The 20,081-nt window shown below is 54.1% G+C and overlaps 1 pseudogene; it reads left to right on the top strand.

Moving 5' to 3' along the window:
- Positions 1 to 348: 348 nt before the first annotated feature.
- LOC131591006 (zinc finger protein 850-like) lies at positions 349 to 18,972 on the top strand (annotated as a pseudogene).
- Positions 18,973 to 20,081: the final 1,109 nt, after the last annotated feature.

Raw genomic sequence — 20,081 nt, 5'->3', positions numbered from 1 at the left:
GGGCAGCGCCCAGCGCTCCCCGCTGCCCCCCGAGCTGCGCCAGCCCCGCTGTCCCCAGAGCCCCGGGAGCGCAATTCGGGCTCGGGGGGGAGCGGGACAGCACCCGGCATCGGAACCGGCAGCCCCCGAGCCCCCTGCCCATCCCGGGGGGCTCACGGGGGGCTCCCCCCCAGCCGACAGCCGGTGGGGCAGAGCGGGGGGGAAAGCGGGGAGAAAGGGGGGCCGGGAAGGCAGCGGAGGAGGAGCGGGAGGAAGAGGGACAGAGGAAGAGGAGGAGCGGGAGGAGGGGCGGGAGGAGGAGCGGGAGGAGGAGCGGGAGGAGGAGCGGGAGGAGGAGGAGCAGGAAGAAGAGCAGGAGGAGGAGGAGGAGGAGGAGGAGGAGGAGGAGAAGCCCGCGGAGCTTGTGGCGGCCGCTGGAGCTCCGCGTGGCCCCGCATTCGCAGGGGAAGCTCGCCCCGAATCTCTCGCCGCATCTCCGAGGGTTTGGGATTTTTTTTTTGGGGGGGGTTGGAGGGGGGTTGGGAGCTGTCGGATTTCGGAATGGAGTCCCAAATAGATTTGGGTGTCGGTGGGAGAGGTGTTATTATATTATGTTATATATCATTACTGTATGATGAGGGGATGTTTTTGGATGTTGGAGGAGTCCGGAGCCGAGCCGCAAATGGCCCTTGGGGGGGTTTTGGGGTGTCCAGGTGGCGATGGCCCGGTCCCGGCGGGAATGGCCCGGTCCCGGGGGGAATGGCCCGGTCCCGGTGGGAATGGCCCGGTCCCGGGGGGAATGGCCCGGTCCCGGCGGGAATGGCCCGGTCCCGGGGGAATGGCCCGGTCCCGGTGGGAATGGCCCGGTCCCGGCGGGAATGGCCCGGTCCCGGGGGGAATGGCCCGGTCCCGGGGGGAATGGCCCGGTCCCGGCGGGAATGGCCCGGTCCCGGCGGGAATGGCCCGGTCCCGGCGGGAATGGCCCGGTCCCGGCGGGAATGGCCCGGTCCCGGTGGGAATGGCCCGGTCCCGGCAGGAATAGCCCGGTCCCGGGGGGAATGACCCGGTCCCGGGGGGAATGGCCCGGTCCCGGGGGGAATGGCCCGGTCCCGGCGGGGAATGAAGCGCGGGAGCCCCGGCGTGGGGAGAGGGGCGAGAGCAGAGCTGGGGGAGCTGCGGCAGCCTGGAGGGGCGGTGGGGCCTGGAGATGAGTGGGGTCCGGGTCGGGCGAAGCTCGGAGCGCTGTCGGGGAGGGGAGGGGAAGGCGTGAGTGTGTGGAGTGGGGGATGCTGAAGAAGGGAGCCCGGGAGCCCCGGGAGCCGAGGCAGAATCGGGGGAGGATGAGCCCTGGCAGCCCCGACACCTCCTGAGCATGGCTGAGCAGGAGCCGGGGGAGGGGGCGTCCCCAGGAGCCACGGGCCCCCCAAAGGAAGGGCTCTGGAACGGGGGAAGTGCCGGGAGCGTTTCTTTGGCCTCCTGCTTTGGGGATTTTTGTGGGCACCAGAGCCGCGGTGATCTCTGGAGATGGATTTGGGCAGTGGGACCTTCAAAGCCAAGGCACTCACACCTTGTTTTTCCCCCAGACCAGGATTTCCCATTCCCAAACCTTGGCCGGATGGAGGAGGTGGAGGCTGCGAGGAAGAGGAAGATGTCCCAGGACAGCCAGGCAGGTGAGGAGGAAGTCAGTGCCCCTTTCCCCCTCTCTCCTGCTCCATCTCCCAGCCCAGCCTGCCCCCGGCTGCAGGACAACCCCGCTGCCGACACCGTCCTGCCGGGGACGCACTGGGGGGATCTCCTTCCCCTTCCCTCTGGCACGGAGGCAAATCCCATCCTCTCCTTGTCCTTCCTCCCCCAGACAAGGAGCTGAGGATGGAAAGCAGGGAGGACAAATCCCCGGGTCAGAACCTCGTGGAAGAGGCCATTTTGAGCGGCTCCACAGGACTGGAATCCAAAGGGGAGGAAAAGCCGCGGAGAACCCGCAGGAGGAGGAGCTGCAAACCCAGCCCAGGGTGCTCTGAGGAGGAAAGACCCACCCTGAGCCGGGAAAGCGGCCGGAGATCCAGCCGGGGCTCTGAGCTGGTGGTCCATGAGAAGCTCCAGGATGGGGAGAAGCCCCACCAGTGCTTGGAGTGTGGGAGGAGTTTCTTCACAAGGTCCAGCCTGCTCCGCCACCAGATGATCCACACGGGGGAACGGCCCTATAAGTGTGGGAAATGTGGGAAGGGCTTCAGAGACACCTCAGATCTGCTCATCCACCAGACCGTCCACACCGGGGAGCGTCCCTATGAATGTGGGGAGTGTGGGAAGGGCTTCAGCACCAGCTCCCACCTGACTGTCCACCAGAGGATCCACACCGGGGAGCGTCCCTATGAATGTGGGGAATGTGGGAAGGGCTTTAGCACCAGATCCCGCCTGACTGTCCACCAGAGGATCCACACCGGGGAATGTCCCTATGAATGTGGGGAATGTGGGAAGGGCTTTAGCACCAGATCCCACCTGACTGTCCACCAGAGGATCCACACCGGGGAGCGTCCCTATGAATGTGGGGAATGTGGGAAGAGCTACAGCGCCAAGTCCAATTTGATCTACCACCAGAAGACCCACACGGGGGAACAGCCCTACGAGTGTGAGGAATGTGGGAAGAGATTCACCGCCAGCTCCAGTTTGATCCCCCACCGGATGATCCACAGTGGGATACGACCCTATGTGTGTAGGGAATGTGGGAAGGGCTTCCGTGTCCGCTCTTGTCTGATCATGCACCAGACAATTCACAGCGGGGAATGTCCCTACACGTGCTCAGAGTGTGGGACGAGCTTCACCAAGCCCTCCTACCTGACCATCCACCAGAGGATCCACACCGGGGAGAGGCCCTACACGTGCTCAGAGTGTGGGAAGAGCTTTACTCTGCGCTCCCACCTGAACATCCACCAGAGGATCCACACCGGGGAGAGGCCCTACCAGTGTGAGGAATGTGGGAAGGGCTTCGTGCAGAGCTCCCACCTGGTCAGGCACCAGATGACCCACACTGGGGTGCGACCCTATGTGTGTAGGGAATGTGGGAAGGGCTTCTGTGACAGCACTGACCTGATCATGCACCAGACAATTCACACGGGGGAATGTCCCTACACGTGCTCAGAGTGTGGGAAGAGCTTCACCCAGCCCTCCTACCTGATCATCCACAAGAGGATCCACACCGGGGAGAGGCCCTACAAGTGCTCAGAATGTGGGAAGAGCTTTGTGCGGAGCTCCCACCTGAACATCCACCGTAAGATCCATACCAGGGAGACACCCTACAAGTGCTCACAATGTGAGAAGAGCTTCATCTATCGCGCCAGGCTTATCGCCCACCAGCGCACCCACAGCATGGAGGGACTCTAACAGTGTCCCCAGTGTGGGCAGAGCTTCTCCCAGAGCTCTACCGTGAGCCAACAGCAAGGGAGGCCCCGGTAAGGGAAGCCCTGCGCGTGCCCCGCTTGCGGGAAGAGCTTTGTGCGCTGCCCCAGCTCCATCCTCCTCTGGATGATCCCCAGTGAGCCTGGCTGGGCAGGGACTCGGTGATCCGTGCTCCTGGTGATCCGTGCTGGGAAGACACCTGGCTGGTGGTGTCCACATCTTCCTGGCTCCCTGTGCTCACCTGGATGCAACAGGAGCAGAAGGGAGCACGGCCGTGGACAATGACACGGGGAGCCACGGACATGGGAGGGGACATGAATGGGGACATGGAGGGGACATGGACATGGGTGGGGACATGGAGAGCCATGAATGGGGACATGGTGGGGACATGGGATGAACTTCCAGGGGACGTGGGGGATGATGGGTTTGTGTGCATATCGGCGCAGTGCTGCTAATAAACACTTTATAACCCTAAAACATTTAGAGAGTTTGTCTGTCCCCGCTGGATATTGGTACTGGATCATGTCCATATTTTGGTAAATGAGCTGTGCTGCTCTGGGGGCCTCTGAAGCTGCCACTGCAGCAGGGACAGATGTCCCCAAGGAGCTTGTGCTGGTGACATCAGGGGTCTTGAGCAGGCTGGAGGCAGCCCTGGATGTCCCCATGGAGCCCCTGGGACTGCTGGTGAGCTCAGTGTTCCTCTGAGCATACTGGGATGTGACAATGGCACCTGTGTGACCATCTGTGACACCTCTTCTTCAGCCTGGAGGGCTTTGGGATGTGACAATGGCACCTGTGTGACCATCTGTGACACCTCCTCTTCAGCCTGGCAGGCTCTGGGATGTCACAATGGCACCTGTGTGACCATCTGTGACACCTCCTCTTCAGCCTGGAGGGCTTTGGGATGTGACAATGGCACCTGTGTGACCATCTGTGACACCTCCTCTTCAGCCTGGAGGGCTTTGGGATGTGACAATGGCACCTGTGTGACCATCTGTGACACCTCCTCTTCAGCCTGGCAGGCTCTGGGATGTCACAATGGCACCTGTGTGACCATCTGTGACACCTCCTCTTCAGCCTGGAGGGCTTTGGGATGTGACAATGGCACCTGTGTGACCATCTGTGACACCTCCTCTTCAGCCTGGAGGGCTTTGGGATTTGACAATGGCACCTGTGTGACCATCTGTGACACCTCCTCTTCAGCCTGGAGGGCTCTGGGATGTTACCGTGGAGCCCCTGTGAGGTCCTGTGACATCACGGCTGGTGTGGACCTGATTTTTCTGAGAGAGCTCCAGCCTGTCAGTGGCTGATCTTCTCCCAAGGGAAAGTCTCTTGAGAACATCCCTCTTTCACAGACTATTTTTGTAAACAATTTCATTTTCTCTCAAGGACTATTTTTTAGAGAAATTTCATTTTCTCTCAACAGTTCTGTACAGCTGTGGTTAGTGTGTTTTTCTCTTGCCCCACCAATGGGACAGAGGGGTGGTGTTCCCTTTACCAATCATATTAAACCTGTATCGTGAGACCCTAAAAAAAGCTGAAAAGTTTGGAAAATGAAGGTTTTTCCTGAGCATCTCGTTCTGGCTGCTGTGATTGAATCCACACTTCTATTTGGTGTCCAACAGCGACACCCTGGAGCATCTCCATGGAGCCTCTGGGGTTGGCCATGACCTCGGTGCTCTTGAGGAGCACAGAGAGCGCTGGGAGATCTTTCTGGAAGGCCGGGGAGTGCCAGAGCCAGAGGGACCCCTCTGTTGTCCCCGTGGTGTGCCCGTAAGCTCACAAGTCTTTGGAGGATGAGGAGCCCTGGGATTTTAAATGTTTTAAATGCATATTGTGATGTTGGCTTTTCTCCAATATTGAGATGAATCGTATATGTGTAATTTTAGAGTGGCTTTTGCTGTGTGATTGAATTTGTTTTCTTTTTCTCCTGCCATTAGCAAGAGTTTAGGAGGTGGATATGGTGTGTTCTAACTGCCTGAGCAGGCAGGAAAACCCCCAGTGAACGGATGATGGGGACTGGCTGCTACCGACACTCAGCACCTTGTAACTATTTTTTTGTAACAGTTTCATAATTTTTTTTATAATAACAGTTTTTATTTCTTCTTACTGCTTATATACATATACAATAAAACATGAATGATATATTAGATATTATATAGATATTATATATTACATATTACATATTACATATTATATAGTATATAGTATAATTAATATACATTATAATTAATATATTATAATAAATGTATATTATATTATATTATATTATATTATATTATATTATATTAATTATATTAATTATATTATATTATATTATATTATATTATATTATATTATATTATATTATATTATATATATTATTTATATAATATTATTTATATAATATTTATTATATTCCACAGCACCTGTGGGAAAACGAGACAAAGGCCAAATCAAAGGATGATAGGAAATGAATTAAAACCGCAGAGCCAAGAAACTCCCGTGCTCCGTAAAGGCGGACCCAAGGAGTGGCCATGCAAATGAGTTCCTGGGAAAGTTTGAATATGCATGAATCCATGTGGCAGGAGTGGTATATATACGGTATACGATGGTGTTCCCAGGACACCACGGGTGCTCTTGGCAGAGAGCCAAGCACCCCTGCTGTCACTAAAGGATACAAAATGATTCACAGAAACACTCTCAGCATCAGAACAAAGAATCCATGCCTTTATTCTCTGATTCCAGTATTTATAGATTCTCAGCAATGACCAGGGAGTGGGTAATTAAGTCACCACCTTCCCAATCACACTGGTCATGTGAAACGTCCATCAAAAGGCGTTTCCTTAGAAGGAATGTGATAAACAACTTATGTTTGTAGAACTTTCATGGGAAAGTAACAAAAACTGAAAACATTATCAGAAGGTTTAATTTTCAGGGTGACACCGGGACATTTTAACCCTTTGCTTTATTGTCTTTGTCTCCTATTGTCTTTTTGTTTTTATTAAACCTTCTAAAATTTACCAGAATGGTGAACTTTGTGGGGAGGGGAGGGGAGGGGAGGGGAGGGGAGGGGAGGGGAGGGGAGGGGAGGGGAGGGGAGGGGATGGGAGAGGGAGAGGGAGAGGGAGAGGGAGAGAGAGAGGGAGAGGGAGAGGGAGAGGGAGAGGGAGAGGGTGGCCAGGCTCTGTGGGAATCCATGCAGGGAAGGGAACTCGTTGGTTCTTTGCAGCCGATAAGCCACATGTCAGCCATGGGAGATGGGGAAGATGTCCTGGTGCTGAGCAAGAAACTCTGCTGAAATCTCTCTCCTCAGATGAGCTTGGTTCATGAGAGCCTGGAACAGTGATATTCATGCACACCTCCATCCCAAAGTTATCCACCCCCAAGGTACAACCACTCCTCACTGGGCGTGAGCTCTGTGTTCTTTTAGACCTTTTTTATCTTTAAAAGTGAAGGGAGAGAATTTTACACCCATCAATAACAAAGATATGTCTGACTCAAGTTAGCCAACCAAACACAAAGAAATAGGGTAAAACTAAAGTCAAGAACGAGAGAAAAGTTAGGGAAGGCTCCATGGTAACTGCAGGGATCAGTCAAGGGGCTGAACCTGTCTTGTCCCTGTAAGGGTTCCTGTTGGGTAAGAATCGTGCTTTTTGCACACTGATTGTTTTATGGGGGATTAGAGCCTATCTCTGCATTCTTCTGAGTGCAATTTTACAGTCAGTTAAGCCAGTTTAGAAAACAAAAGACAAGATGGAGAATTTAGGGTGTTGTCTCTTCTTCCTTCTTCATCTTCTTCCTTCTTCATCTTCTTCTCCTAGAGGATTTTGGGTAGTAGGAAGTGATGGGATAAAAAGTGCCACAGTGCAGCACACAGGTGTTGGGTCATTGGGTCCTTAAGAAAAATAATTTACTTGGCATTTGTTAATTGGGTAAATAGACATATTAAAGACCTTGACAAAGATCTTTGTTGGCCATTTTGCACCTATCTTAGTGCACGTTGCTCCTTGTACCTTGCATATGTATATATATATATAAATATATGTATATATATTTGTAATGTAATTTAGATAAGAGAAGAATAAATCCCCAAGTCCAAACAAGAGAGAACTGCCTCTCTCTCATCAGTCTCAGTCCAAGGGGGAAAAAGAACCCAGCCACCAGTGTCCCATCAGGACACCTCCCCTCTTCCCATGACAGTCACAACGGCCCCTTGGTTCTAAGCTGTTTCTTTGTGTCACGGTGTGTTGGGGAGGATGAAACAGGGAAACCTCATGAATGTGATTGTTTGGCAGAAGATTCTGAAAACATGAAGGATAGAATTGAAGTAGCAATGAAAGCCTGCTTTGAGTCATAAGTTACAGAGTACTGGTTACTATATGACCAAAGAACAACAGCCTAGCCAGCTAAAGGAGAATCCCTGCTGATAAAACAATGTCCTTCTGCTGATAGAAAGTCCAAAGCTCAAGAAGCAGAATCGCGGTGTCACGATGGGACCTCGGTTCTGTGAACTCCAGCAATGGTCTCCTTGGCTCTGCAGTGTCACCACAGTTCCCAAGAGGCTGTTATAAATCTGTATTGTGATATTGGCTTTCGCAAGTATTAGGATGAATATTAGATGTTAAATACTTTTTGGCTATGTATGTACTTTTTTTCTTGCTAACAAGTTTTAAGCTTAAAGGAATCTCCTAAGTACAAAGCAAGGAAACCCCAGAGGGCAAAGACAGTGGGGCCCAAGCTGTTATCAGTGGAAGAACAATAGAGCCCAAGCTGTTATCAGCAGCCAGGACCAGGCCGGTGGCAGCAGCGGGAGGCTGTGCTGTGAAGCCCAGCTGTCACCAGACTGTTATCAGCACTGACCATTTGCAGAAGAAAGGAAACCAAACTCAAAATAATGCTCATCAGCAAGAATAATGATGACCAGCAAAAATAAAACCCATACAGAGCCTGTTCTAAATAGGCGGAACCAGGGAGGGGACATGTTAAATACTTCTTGAAAAAGTTTGAATATGCATTAAACCCTCATAGCAGGAGGGTTTAAAAAGAGTGTTCCGGAGATACCAGGTGTGTTCCTGGCAACCCGCCAGGGCACCCAGCCGTTTTAACCCTTTGCTTTATTTCCTTTGTCCCCTAATTGTCTTTTTGTTTATATTAAGCTTTTTTATAATTTATTAAGTGAATCTCGTTTTTCACAAGGCTGCTCCTCAGCAGGTGAGCAGGAGCTCAACAGCCAGCTCACCTGTGCAGTGGTGTCCTCTCCTCCAGGGACACACAGCAGCACCTTCAGCTTGGAGCCCCCAGCTTCTTCCCTGTGCCAGGAGCCTCCGCTGCTGCCGTGCTCTGCCCGGGGCTGCCGCTGCACCCCGAGGCCAGGGCTGCCTCCTGACAAGGAGACACCAGGAAATCTCCTGATTCCCCTGCCCTCTCCTGCATCTCAGCAGGAAATCTTGGACCAGAAGCAGTTTGGCAACACCTCAATTTCCCATTTCTTGTCTCAGGCACAGCTCTGGCCTCAGGCAGGGAAATTGCACAACAGCTCGCAAGAGCCTCATTGTGCCAGTGAAAAAAATCGAATCCCATCTTTTCCTGGAAATATTCTTTATGACAGAATAGTGGCTGGCAGCTGGTGAGGAGCAGGACAGCTCCTGGCTGGTGCCTGCACAGCTCTCCACGTCATCCTGCTGGCACTGTCGGTCTTGGGCCGGCTGCAGCGGGCACACCTGAGAGAGGCACAAAGCCCAGCTCAGGTGAGCCCACGCTTCAGGAGCGCTGTGTCCTTGTAGAAGGGCAAGGAAGAGGCTCCCAGACTGCCCCTGACTGAGCACAGGGCACTGACCCCTTCTCCTCCTGCCTCAACAGGAGGGCTGCTGCTTACCCAGGGCACTGAAGAACTTTTCTACTTGAGCTCCTTGGACGCCCGGCGCACAGAGAGGAAACTCTCCCTCTCCTGATGCCTGCAGCGTCCCTTCCGGCTCCTCTGCCGATGTTCCACCTGCACACGGGGTGGGAGAGAGGGTCACACGCAGCAAAAGGACCTCTGGATGCCAAGGCAGGGGGATCCAGAGACCCTGAGTTGCACCAGAGAACATTTGGGGTATAAATCACTCGCTGTGGGCTCTGGAGGAGAGTCGAGTGCGTGTCTGGGGACACTGGGGCAGCGAGGGGGGCACCAGAGTGAAGGTGCCTTGGTGAGGGCCACGGGGTGCCTTGAGAGAGAGGAAACACAAGTGTGTGCCCACAGTGGGGAGAGGGAAGGTGTCGCCCTGGAAATTGAAGCCTTCTGATAACGTTTTCACAGTTTTTGTTACTTTTCCATGAAAGATCTACAAACAGAAGTTGTTTATCACATTCCTTCTAAGGAAACGCCTTCTGATAGACGTTTCACATGACCAGTGTGATTGGGAAGGTGGTGACTTAATTACCCACTCCCTGGTCTTAAAAACGAGATTCACTTAATAAATTTTAAAAAGAATTTAATATAAATAAAAAGACAATTAGGAGACAAAAGAAATAAAGCAAAGGGTTAAAATGGCCGGGTGCCCTGGCGAGTTGCCAGGAACACACCTGATATCTTGGAAATACCCCTTTTATCCCCCACTGCTGTGAGGGGTTAATGCATATTCAAAACATGCCCCCTCCCTGGTTCCACCTTCTTAGAATATGCTCTTGCACCATTTTATTTTCTGCTGGTCAGCACTATTTTTGCTGGTCATCATGATTCTTGCTGATCAGCATTATTTTGGAGTTTGGTTTCCTTTCCTCTGGAAATGGTTGATAAGAGTATGGGCCCCTCATCCTTCCTTTGAGGGTAGCTGGTCTTCCTATCTTCCCCCCCTGCCAGCGTCTTGGTACTTTTTGATAATCATTTGCTCTCCATTTCTTGCTGTTGATAATAGCCTGTTTTCCACAGCTTGATCCTCCCATTGTCTTGCTTGTTTATCTTGCCTTGTCCAGATGAAACATATCCTTACCATTCAGAATTTCTATCTAAGCCTATAACTTGCTAAGAGAGAAAAGAATATAGTGAAAGCATATAATATGTAAATATTTATCAGAATAATTGTGAAAAGCCAATATTTACAACATGAATTCACAACACTGGTCATTGCTGAGAATCTATAAATACTGGAGTCAGAGAATAAAAGCGCATGGGAGGTGGGCGGGGCCAGGACTGTGGGTTATTGTCACGTGAGGGGGGACGGTGGGCGGGGCCGGGAACGGGAACGGGACTGGGAATGGAGGAATGGGAAAAGGACCGGGAATGGGAAAATGGGAAAAGGACCGGGAATGGAATAGGGAATAGGGGAATGGGAATAGGACTGGGAATGGGAATAAGATGCGGGAGTGTGGGATAGGGAATGGGAACGGGACTGGGATTGGGATCGAGAATGGGAATAGGGATCGGGAATGGGACTGGGATCGGAGGCTGCGATGGGAATGGGGCCAAGACACAGGAACAGGAGGTACCAGGGACGGGGGTGGGGGTCACACTGAGGGGAGGGGGTGTCCGGGATGGGGGGACAGGGACACCAGGAATCGGAACGGGATGGGACAGAGGGGACGTGGGGGCGGGGAGGAACTGGGGATTGGGCGGGGGGGACAGGGGATGACACAGGGGGACACGGGGACACTGTGGAGCGGGTAGGGGGACACTGGGACAGGGGATGACACAGGGGGACATGGGGACACTGTGGAGCGGGTAGGGGGACACCAGGACAGGGGATGACACAGGGGGACACGGGGACACTGGGACAGGGGATGACACTGGACCCAGGGGGACACAGGGACACTGTGGAGCGGGTAGAGGGACACTGGGACAGGGGATGACACAGGGGGACACAGGGACACTGTGGAGCGGGAAGGGGGACACCAGGACAGGGGATGACACTGGACCCAGGGGTACACGGGGACACTGTGGAGCGGGTAGAGGGACACCGGGACAGGGGGACACGGGGACACTGTGGAGTGGGTAGAGGGACACCGGGACAGGGGATGACACTGGACTGAGGAGGAGACACAGGCTCTGCTGGGTCCCCCCAGAGACCAGCCAGCCCCGGGTACAGCGTGGCCGAAGCGGCCCCTGGCCTGGCAAGTCCAGAACAATCTCAGGGACACGGGTGTCCCACGGGAGATGAGGGGGAATCTCCTTGGGGATGCTCATGTCCCCCCTGTTGTCCCCAAATGCCCCAGGAACACCAGAGACTCTGAACTTCATCGTCCTTCTTGGGGCTCTCCCTGCTCCAAATCCCTCCCTGTGGCCATAATTAGCTCTAATTAATTAACGGCCCTACTCAATAGCAGGGTGAGGGCACAGGTGGCTCCAGGTGACAGCAGGTGACACTGTGGGGGGGACACAGGAAAAGGGGCCTTGTGGTGGGGTAGGGGTATGTCACACGTCGGTCTCCTCCAAGCCTAGTGAGCGTTCCCATGGAATTTTCCATCCCCCCCAAGGGGACACGGTCTGGCTGTCCCCTCTTTTGGGGCCACTGCAGTGTCCAGACCCCGGTGATGTGTCCCCAGGGGAACCCAAAACACCTCTCCCCCTCCAAGAGACATCTCCTGAGTCCCCCACTGCCCCCACATGTCCTCAAACTCCCAACGCTCTCCATGGTGTCACTGTGTCCCCTCCCCCCTGTCCTGACACCCCCTCCCCAATGTCCCCATGTCCCTCTGCTTCCCTGATGTCCCTCTGACCCCACCTCGTGTCCGTGTGCCCCCTCCCCTGTGTCCTGACACCACCTTCCCAATGCCCCCGATGTCCCTGTGCCCCCTCTACCTGCTGTCCTTGGTGTTCCCGTGTCCCTGTGCCCTCTTCCCCTGGTCACAGCCCCCCATGCCTGGTGTCCCTGCCACCCTGGTGTCACCTGGACTGTGACAAGGATGAGCAATCTGCAACCCGACTGGGCCCGGTGTTAGTCACGGGGAGTCACGAAGAAATACTTGAGGCGGTGGCGCAGCTCCAGCTCCTCCTGATCCTCTGTAGGACCTGCCTGGTTCTGATTGGGTTTGAGCCCCTGCGGTTTCTCCCTTGCTGTGTTCCTAAAAGTCCCTGACCTTGAATTCCATCCTGGTTCTGTCCCACAAAACCCATCACCCAGCCTCTCTTGAGTGCTCTCTGTCTCTGGATCTGAGTTTGTTCCTGCTGAATAAATGGTTTCCTGAGCAGAGCCCGGCCCGTTGGTGTCCCGTGCTGGTTCCTGCTCGCTGGAGCATCCCTGGACATGATCCTGTGGTCCCCGAACACAGCACCAGCGCTCCAGGGGCTGCTGGGCCACCACCAGCACAGCCGGTGGGACGGTGACGGCACCACTGGCAGCCCTGGTTGGTCAGCACAGGGCAAGGGTGAGGGTGCAGAGCCGGGGGAGCAGGGCCAGCTGGAAGAGCTGCCCCCAGGAGAGCTCATGGTCACTGCTGGCCACCTTGGCCACCGTGGTGCAGGACAAAACGGCGGCGTCCGGCTGCAGGTGGCAGTGGAGGCACCGGCGTGGCAGGTCCCGCCCACGCATGGGGGTCAGCGCCAGCTCCAGCCATCCACAGCTGTCCTGGTGGGGCTGGAGATGAAGAGGAATCTGAGGGGGGGACATGGACATGGTGGGGACATGGACAGCCAGGAATGGGGACAGGGACATGGGTGGGGACATGGAGAGCCATCAATGGGGACATGGTGGGGACATGGGATGAACTTCCAGGGGATGTGGGGGATGATGGATTTGTGTGATCTGAGGGCTCTTGGGAGGGACGGGGGGTGTTGTGCTGTGGAAACAGATTCCCCATCACTGCAGCAAGTGCCATGGATCCAAGAGGGGAATTGCCAAGGCTCCCAAGGTGCTGGTTCTGCCCCGCTTCCCAAGGGAGCTGTGCCGGGGCAGGTGACAAGGTATAAAAAGGCTGCAGGCTGAAGCAGTGGGTCTGTTCTGGCTGTGCCAGGCACCCGGGCACCTGCACCTTTTGCTTTCTGATTCTCCCTTTCTAGTCCTTGATGAAACCTCTTAAAAACTGGAGAGGAACTCAAACTCTGCCCTGAGAGGAGCGCTGTGGCTGTTGGACACGGTGGATCAGTGTGGGTTCACAGCACACAGCACGAGTTGCTAAAAGGGGCCTTTATTCTCCAAACTTTTCAGCTTTTAGAGGGTCCTGCGCTACAGGGTTATCGTGGTTAGGTAAAGGAACAGCAGCTCTTGTGCCATTGGTGGGACAAGAGAAAAACGTGCTGTCTCCAGTTATTCAGCACTGTTTGGAGAAAGCAAGATGATTTCCAACTGCTGTCCTCCAGTGTGAGATCCCCCAAGAAGCTTTCCCTTGGGAACAGATCAGGCCCTGGCAGCCTGCAATCCCTCGGGCTCAGCGAAAATGGGGTGCACAGAGCACGCAGCGTTTCTCACGCTGTGTGTTTCAGCCAACAAGAAACGCCAGGTGGAGAAGCAGGAAGGAGGTGTCGGAGAGGAAAAGAAAGGGGCAAGAGCCGTGGCTGGGGCTGGGCAGGTGCCGCTGAGAGCCGTGGAGACAGTGAAGGATTGGGGGATCCCCTTCCCTCTGGCACGGGGGCAAATCCCCTTCTTCTCCTTCCTTCTCTTGGTTCCATCCTCTCTCTGTCCGTGCTTTAATAGAGCGTACCCTGTTAACTCTGTCCAGCACCAGGAGCAGCTTTGGCTTCTCGGCTCCGCGGTGAACGATGGGGATGGAGTTCTTTGTGTCAGATCATTTCTCCTGCTGAATAATTCGCTGTCTGTGCCTGGATCACATTGGCCGTTTGTCAGCGCTGCAGGACAGAGTCACTTCAAGCAGTGCCAGCGTGAGGCTGGGCTTGGATGCCTCCCCCAGGCTCGTGTCTGTGGGAAGGAGTTGGGAAAGCAGGGGCTCCTCTGTGGCCCTCATGGCTCAGGGGCTAGGAGACACAAACTTTGAACAATTCAAGATTTTAGATGTTATAGATACATTTTATATTGTTGGCTTTTCGCAAATATTAAAATGAATGTTATAAGAATGAGAAATTTTGTTGTATTAATAGAGTTTTCTTTATTTCTGTTTTTGATGAAATTTAGAAATAGTAGTGTAATGCATATATGTTAGGCTACGGCATAGTATTAAAATAAAAACTGCTTTTGTTTGTACAACCCAAAGACTGAGAAAAAAAAAAAAATAGCTGGAGAACTCCTGCATTTGTAAACTCTCTTACCCAGATGAAGACAGCAATGACCAGAACTCTGGGGGGAGGAATTTATTGCATTTCTGGTATCAGGGAATGTAAATCTCAATGGCACCAAGAAGATTGATCTATTGGGAAGGGGGCAAGAGAAAACTAAAGAGAAGAACACCAAAGATCCTAAGAAGAATGTCTGAATGTGTGTGAGAATTTATGGATATGTAGTGGGGTTCTGTTTTTAAGGGACAATCCTTTGTCAGTGAGGTGAATGCAGAGACACCCGGCCCTATCTGTATACTTTATTTTTTCTCCTAATTGTTTTTTTATTAAACTTTTAAATTTTATATATAAATAGAATTTATTTATATATAAACATAAATAATTATTTTTATAATTATTTATATTTCGAAAAAAACATTTATATAATATATATTATGTAAATAATATATTTATATATTATATTATATTATATTATTAATAAATAATATTAATATATTATTAATAATATAATATATTTATAATGTATAATAATTTTATAATGTACTATATTAATAACAATATATTAATATTAAGGATAATATTAAGATATTAGATTTATAATATATATTATATATATTATAAATAAAATTTATATATACATTTTTAAATTCTATAAAAATTAAGTGAACCCCGTTTTTCACACAGAGAAGCCAAGGCCTTCATTAGAAACAAACCTCGGGACAGCGAATGCAAAGGAGCAGAGCGGCGGGGCTCAGCGCCTTTCCCGGCTGCAGGCAGAGCCCCCCGAGCCATTTCCCCAGCGGGGGCTCCGCTCCCCGGGCAGCGCCCAGCGCTCCCCGCTGCCCCCCGAGCTGCGCCAGCCCCGCTGTCCCCAGAGCCCCGGGAGCGCAATTCGGGCTCGGGGGGGAGCGGGACGGCACCCGGCATCGGAACCGGCAGCCCCCGAGCCCCCTGCCCATCCCGGGGGGCTCACGGGGGGCTCCCCCCCAGCCGACAGCCGGTGGGGCAGAGCGGGGGGGAAAGCGGGGGGAAAGGGGGGCCGGGAAGGCAGCGGAGGAGGAGCGGGAGGAAGAAGAGGGACAGAGGAAGAGGAGGAGCAGGAGGAGGAGGAGCAGGAGGAGGAGCAGGAGGAGGAGGAGCAGGAGGAGGAGGAGGAGGAGGAGGAGCGGGAGGAGGAGCGGGAGAAGGAGGAGGAGGAGGAGGAGGAGCAGGAGAAGCCCGCGGAGCTTGTGGCGGCCGCTGGAGCTCCGCGTGGCCCCGCATCCGCAGGGGAAGCTCGCCCCAAATCTCTCGCCGCATCTCCGAGGGTTTGGGATTTTTTTGGGGTGGGGCGCGGGCTTGGGAGCTGTCGGATTTCGGAATGGAGTCCCAAATAGATTTGGGTGTCGGTTGGAGAGGTGATATTATATTATATTATATTATATTATATTATATTATATTATATTATATTATATTATATTATATTATATTATATTATATTATGTTATGTTATGTTATGTTATGTTATGTTATGTTATGTTATGTTATATTATATTATATTATATTATATTATATTATATTATATTATATTATATTATATTATATATCATTATTCTATGATGAGGGGATGTTTTTGGATGTTGGAGGAGTCCGGAGCCGAGGCGCAAATGGCCCTTGGGGGGGTTTTGGGGTGTCCGGGTGACGATGGCCCGGTCCCGGGGGGAATGGCCCGGTCCCGGGGGAATGGCCCGGTCCCGGGGGGAATGGCCCGGTCCCGGCGGGGAATGGCCCGGTCCCGGGGGGAATGGCCCGGTCCCGTCGGGAATGGCCCGGTCCCGGCGGGGAATGGCCCGGTCCCGTCGGGAATGGCCCGGTCCCGGCGGGGAATGGCCCGGTCCCGGGGGGAATGGCCCGGTCCCGGGGGGAATGGCCCGGTCCCGGCGGGAATGGCCCGGTCCCGGCGGGGAATGAAGCGCGGGAGCCCCGGCGTGGGGAGAGGGGCGAGAGCAGAGCTGGGGGAGCTGCGGCAGCCTGGAGGGGCGGTGGGGCCTGGAGATGAGTGGGGTCCGGGTCGGGCGAAGCTCGGAGCGCTGTCGGGGAGGGGAGGGGAAGGCGTGAGTGTGTGGAGTGGGGGATGCTGAAGAAGGGAGCCCGGGAGCCCCGGGAGCCGAGGCAGAATCGGGGGAGGATGAGCCCTGGCAGCCCCGACACCCCCTGAGCATGGCTGAGCAGGAGCCGGGGGAGGGGGCGTCCCCAGGAGCCACGGGACCCCCAAAGGAAGGGCTCTGGAACGGGGGAAGTGCCAGGAGAGTTTCTTTGGCCTCCTGCTTTGGGGATTTTTGTGGGCACCAGAGCCGCGGTGACCTCTGGAGATGGATTTGGGCAGTGGGACCTTCAAAGCCAAGGCACTCACACCTTGTTTTTCCCCCAGACCAGGATTTCTCATTCCCAAACCTTGGCCAGATGGAGGAGGAGGAGGCTGTGAGGAAGAGGAAGATGTCCCAGGACAGCCAGGCAGGTGAGGAGGAAGTCAGTGCCCCTTTCCCTCTCTCTCCTGCTCCATCTCCCAGCGCAGCCTGGCCCCCGGCTGCAGGACAACCCCGCTGCCGACGCCGTCCTGCCGGGGACGCACTGGGGGGATCTCCTTCCCCTTCCCTCTGGCACGGAGGCAAATCCCATCCTCTCCTTGCCCTTCCTCCCCCAGACAAGGAGCTGAGGATGGAGAGTAGGGAGGACAAATCCTCGGGTCAGAACCTCGTGGAAGAGGCTGTTTTGAGCGGCTCCACAGGACTGGAATCCAATGGGGAGGAAAAGCCACGGAGAACCCGCAGGAGGAGGAGCTCCAAACCCAGCCCAGGGTGCTCTGAGAAGGAAAGACCCACCCTGAGCCGGGAAAGCGGCCGGAGATCCAGCCGGGGCTCTGAGCTGGTGGTCCATGAGAAGCTCCAGGATGGGGAGAAGCCCCACCAGTGCTTGGAGTGTGGGAGGAGTTTCTTCAAAAGGTCCCGCCTGCTCCGCCACCAGATGATCCACACGGGGGAACGGCCCTATGAGTGTGGGAAATGTGGGAAAGGCTTCAGAGACACCTCAGGTCTGCTCCGCCACCAGACCGTCCACACCGGGGAGCGTCCCTATGAATGTGGGGAGTGTGGGAAGGGCTTCAGCACCAACTCCATCCTGACTGTCCACCAGAGGATCCACACCGGGGAATGTCCCTACGAATGTGGGGAATGTGGGAAGGGCTTCAGCACCAGATCCCGCCTGACTGTCCACCAGAGGATCCACACCGGGGAATGTCCCTACGAATGTGGGGAATGTGGGAAGAGCTTCAGCGCCCAGTCCAATTTGATCCGCCACCAGAAGACCCACACGGGGGAACAGCCCTACGAGTGTGAGGAATGTGGGAAGAGATTCACCTCCAGCTCCAGTTTGATCCGCCACTGGATGATCCACAGTGGGATACGACCCTATGTGTGTAGGGAATGTGGGAAGCGCTTCCGTGTCCGCTCTTGTCTGATCATCCACCAGTCAGTTCACACCGGGGAATGTCCCTACACGTGCTCAGAGTGTGGGAAGAGCTTCACCCAGCCCTCCAACCTGACCATCCACCAGAGGATCCACACCGGGGAGAGGCCCTACACGTGCTCAGAGTGTGGGAAGAGCTTTACCCTGCGCTCCAACCTGATCATCCACCAGAGGATCCACACTGGGGAGAGGCCCTACACGTGCTCAGAGTGTGGGAAGAGCTTCACCCAGCGCTCCTACCTGATCATCCACCAGAGGATCCACACCGGGGAGAGGCCTTACAAGTGCTCAGAATGTGGGAAGAGCTTCGTGAAGAGCTCCTACCTGAACATCCACCAGAGGATCCATACCAGGGAGACACCCTACAAGTGCTCACAATGTGAGAAGAGCTTCATCTATCGCTCCAGGCTTATCGCCCACCAGCGCACCCACAGCATGGAGGGACCCTAACGGTGTCCCCAGTGTGGGCAGAGCTTCTCCCAGAGGTCTACCGTGAGCCAACAGCAAGGGAGGCCCCGGTAAGGGAAGCCCTGCGCGTGCCCCACGTGCAGGAAGAGCTTCGTGCGCTGCCCCAGCTCCATCCTCCTCTGGATGATCCCCAGTGAGCCTGGCTGGGCAGGGACTCGGTGATCCGTGCTCCTGGTGATCCGTGCTGGGAAGACACCTGGCTGGTGGTGTCCACATCTTCCTGGCTCCCTGTGCTCACCTGGATGCAACAGGAGCTCAAGGGAGCACGGCCGTGGACAGTGACACGGGGAGCCACGGACATGGGAGGGGACATGAATGGGGACATGGAGGGGACATGGACATGGGTGGGGAGATGGAGAGCCATGAATGGGAACATGGACATGGGTGGGGACATGGAGAGCCAGGAATGGGGACATGGTGGGGACATGGGATGAACTTCCAGGGGACGTGGGGGATGATGGGTTTGTGTGCATATCGGCGCAGTGCTGCTAATAAACACTTTATAACCCTAAAACATTTAGAGAGTTTGTCTGTCCCCGCTGGATATTGGTACTGGATCATGTCCATATTTTGGGAAATGAGCTGTGCTGCTCTGGGGGCCTCTGAAGCTGCCACTGCAGCAGGGACAGATGTCCCCAAGGAGCTTTTGCTGGTGACATCAGGGGTCTTGAGCAGGCTGGAGGCAGCCCTGGATGTCCCCATGGAGCCCCTGGGACTGCTGGTGAGCTCAGTGTTCCTCTGAGCATACTGGGATGTGACAATGGCACCTGTGTGACCATCTGTGACACCTCTTCTTCAGCCTGGCAGGCTCTGGGATGTCACAATGGCACCTGTGTGACCATCTGTGACACCTCTTCTTCAGCCTGGAGGGCTCTGGGATGTGACACCTCTTCTTCAGCCTGGCAGGCTCTGGGATGTGACAATGGCACCTGTGTGACCATCTGTGACACCTCCTCTTCAGCCTGGAGGGCTCTGGGATGTCACCGTGGAGCCCCTGTGAGGTCCTGTGACATCACGGCTGGTGTGGACCTGATTTTTCTGAGAGAGCTCCAGCCTGTCAGTGGCTGATCTTCTCCCAAGGAGAAGTCTCTTGAGAACATCCCTCTTTCACAGACTATTTTTGTAAACAATTTCATTTTCTCTCAAGGACTATTTTTTAGAGAAATTTCATTTTCTCTCAACAGTTCTGTACAGCTGTGGTTAGTGTGTTTTTCTCTTGCCCCACCAATGGGACAGAGGGGTGGTGTTCCCTTTATCAATCACGTTAAACCTGTATCGTGAGACCCTAAAAAAAGCTGAAAAGTTTGGAAAATGAAGGTTTTTCCTGAGCATCTCGTTCTGGCTGCTGTGATTGAATCCACGCTTCTATTTGGTGTCCAACAGCGACACCCTGGAGCATCCCCATGGAGCCTCTGGGGTTGGCCATGACCTCGGTGCTCTTGAGGAGCACAGAGAGCGCTGGGAGATCTTTCTGGAAGGCCGGGGAGTGCCAGAGCCAAAGAGACCCCTCTGTTGTCCCCATGGGTGCCCGTGAGCTCACAAGTCTTTGGAGGATGAGGAGCCCTGGGATTTTAAATGTTTTAAATGCATATTGTGATGTTGGCTTTTCTCC

Source organism: Poecile atricapillus, chromosome 36, assembly GCF_030490865.1.
Source record: "Poecile atricapillus isolate bPoeAtr1 chromosome 36, bPoeAtr1.hap1, whole genome shotgun sequence".
NCBI classification, from domain to species: domain Eukaryota; kingdom Metazoa; phylum Chordata; class Aves; order Passeriformes; family Paridae; genus Poecile; species Poecile atricapillus.
This window is presented reverse-complemented; position numbering and strand designations above follow the sequence as displayed.